This window comes from Frankliniella occidentalis, unplaced genomic scaffold, assembly GCF_000697945.3.
Source record: "Frankliniella occidentalis isolate FOCC.00 unplaced genomic scaffold, Focc_3.1 Scaffold316, whole genome shotgun sequence".
NCBI classification, from domain to species: Eukaryota; Metazoa; Arthropoda; class Insecta; order Thysanoptera; family Thripidae; genus Frankliniella; species Frankliniella occidentalis.
In genome coordinates, this window is record NW_026267441.1 from 62,316 (window position 1) to 65,806 (window position 3,491).

Here is a 3,491-nt window from a genome sequence, read left to right on the forward strand (position 1 = left end):
TATATAAAGCGGTTCTATAAGCTTCCCTGACGCTGTCATAGCGGGCATTATTGTATAGCTGTGCGTTAACGCATTCTTCTTTTGAGCAATTATTTCAACTTTTCGTGAGCCTTTATCTGCAAGAGTGCGACCAGCGTGAATCTCTAACTGAAAACCACTTTGGTCGGTGTTAACAATACGGTCTGGCCCGTATTCTTCAACAAGTGGAATTGCATTGATGACGAAGTCGAGAGCCAGGTCTTTTATTGCTTCTCTGTCCCTAACTTCTTTTTTAGAGACAAATTTAGTTATTTTGCGACTCACAATTCTGTGGTGCTTCTTAAAATTGTACACCCATGAATCTGAAGCTTTGAATTGATTGCATTGTAGATCTCTTGCTTTCTTTAAAGCCCATCGCTTCAAGTCAACGTCGTGAACAATTTTATGATTATTTTTGGCCTGGGTATATTGCTCATACGTGTGCGAACATATAGTTTTTAGTTTATCCCTATAGGTTCCATGATCGTTAATTTGTTTCTCCCAACGATATAACAGTGATTCCTAAATAGCGACAATTCATGTTTGGCAGTTAATAAAAGATCATAAATATTCTCTCAAGGAAAATTAGGGTAAATTTGATGAAAACTACATCAAATTAAAACAACTGTCAACATTCAGTTCTTAACTATCTTAATTGAATGTTAGAGCTGTTTAAAAGTGATCTACATTAAAATCTTAACAAAATCAAAATTACTACTCACAATTCCTATGGACTTTCTTTGTCCACAGCAAGATGCTTTTTTAAGCACATCTTGACAGGGTGCATTTTTACATCTTGCAAATGACAGATTCGCGTCTTATCGGAGGACAAAAATAAAAATTTTACTGTAATATGATGCAAATTTATCATTTGCAAGATGTAAAATGCATCCTGCAATGCTAAAATGAATTCCAACATTCTAAAAAAAGTGCAAATATTTGGGCAAGCAAAGCAGCCTCGACATATTTAGACTGCGGTTTCATGCTAGACAGATCATGCATAATGCGTGTTTTTCTAGTTCGCGAGCCGGTACGAAAGAAGTCGCTTTACCTGGGACAACTTGGAAAACCTGTTTTTAACTGATGAAAATTTTCTTTTCTTCCCATCATTTCTCCAATAAGCGACAGCATCTTGTTTGTATTTGAAGGATATCCCGTCTACAAGGCTGTCTCTATCATTTGGGTCCAATTGAAAGTCAGTGTCATCTACTTCTGGGTCATAAATTGCTTGGGGAGACATGTCATCGTAGTCAATAACTAGGTCATGCACCTTCTCAATGTAAGTTGAACCAGACTCAATAGCTTGCTGAATAATTTCTGCGTTGACAGAATAAAGCGATCATAGATTTTACATATGAGCTCACAATGTCATTGCTAATCGAAAAGTGCAGTCAAGCGACTCACGAAACTTGTCCCTGCTTTCCTACCCCAGAAGCGCTACTGCATGAAATGCGCTTCAATGCGTATTGAAATGCACATAAAAGGTGACACATCGGTGACGCATAAAATTCGCGTAGAGTGCACTAAATGCGCTTTAAAGGCGTCACCAATGTGTCACCTTTTATGTGCATTTCAATGCGCATTGAAGAGCATTTAATGCGGTTGGCGCTACTGGGGTAGAAGTGCTACTGGGGTACAAGTGCCAAACGCGTTAAATGTGCTTCAGTGCGCATTGAAATGCACATAAAAGGTGACACATTATTGGTGACGCTTTGAAAGCGCATTACAGTATTTAAGACGCATTTAATGCGTCACCAATGTGTCGACTGTTGTGTGCATTTCTGTAAGCTTGAAAGGCGCGGTAAAAGTTTGCGCAGCAATGCAAATTGCATTCGTATACAATTTGTTACCTATATGACGCATTTTAATGCCATTACCATAGCGGCGCTGCCTGTGGTTTTTCTATCATGCTCTTGAAAGAATCACTATCAGTTAAAATCCTCGCGAAAGCGTGGCACTGGAAAGGTTCCCGGCCCCCGTGCTAACGCGTGCCCATGTTGAACGACAAAACGAACGAGGCCGGCGAGCCACGTATACCCGGATGCCCGGCGAAGTAGAAGCGAAACGCCGAGATCAACCTGGAATTGCTAGCGTTTACACTAGAACGCACATCGCTCGCACTACGTCGCTCAATATAACACCGACAACCGATCACTGCATCACGGCCCTTGCTACGAAAAAGTCACGGTAAAAATGAGTCGTAATCATATCAAACATTTCCGCTAACGAAATCGGATACGCAGTTTTTTATTTACCTTTCAGGCTGTGTGCGAAATCCTCTTCTTGCAGAGTAGTGGGAGAAGGCTGACAATCAACGTACGATTGTGTTAACAACACAGCAATATTAAGGGGATTCATAGTCTCCTGAAATGTATGTTTTTAAAGTTATAAATGTCGCTTTTGAAAGAACACCTCTAGCACTTACTTTGTATCCAAAGTCTGCATGTGGATACACTTACGTTTATGAAAAGGAACTTTCAGGAAATATAAAATGGACTTCTTGGTCTCTACTTGCACAAAACGAACAAAAATATGACCTGTTCAAGAAAAAAAGGTCAGTGTTAGTTGTGGATCTGTACCACGGAAAGTTACAAAGGAGATCTTTACACTATTTGGAGCACCAACAGTTCACCAAAATTTTAAACAACTATATCAGCTATTGTTCTTTCCAATAATTAGTTGGTGCACGTAGGGAATCTACTATTACACAATGCAGAACACCAATTGGAGCACCGACCGACAAGATATCAATTACCCTGCTATACTCGCTTTGCTGCGAACAGTAATGCCAGTTATCGGTGAGCCGATAAATATGTCAATTGGCAATACATATCCCAGCCAAAAAAAAGGTGTCAAACTTCGTTTCGATATCAAGATCTATACTCGATTCGTTGGATATTTGTCCTCAAAATAGACGTCGAATCGATGTTTTTGGCTGGGTATACCCCTTGCTGGGCAAACAGACTTTAACCAGATCTTGATGCACCAATAAAGCATTCCGGTAAAGCTGAAATGCAGAAGAATGCGCGGAACAAGAAAACGGAAGTCACCATGTTAACGCATAGCGATTTCCGTTTGTTTCTTCCCCGCATTCTTCTAATTTCAGCTTTACCGGAATGCTTTATTGAGGCACCCACCACTAAAGCCTATAAGTTCTCCAGATTCACCCTGGTGAAAACGCATAAAGTTTTTGTGCCCTACATAAAGCAATTTGAACAATATGACTACCCTGGGCCAACAAGGTAAAGCTCGGTCCTCAAAAGGACAAAACTAAAAAATGGCTGATACATTTGTGCTACAAGCACAGAAATTTTATAACTGTTCACAGTCCTTGCAGTTGACCAAGTTTTAAACGCAATAAAACATTATCGAAACAGCAATTATCGAAACACTGGGAAAAATAAGACACGATTTGTCAATTGTCTTTATAGCTTCTAGTCACGCGCGGTAATAGTCTTCAATGCATACTACGA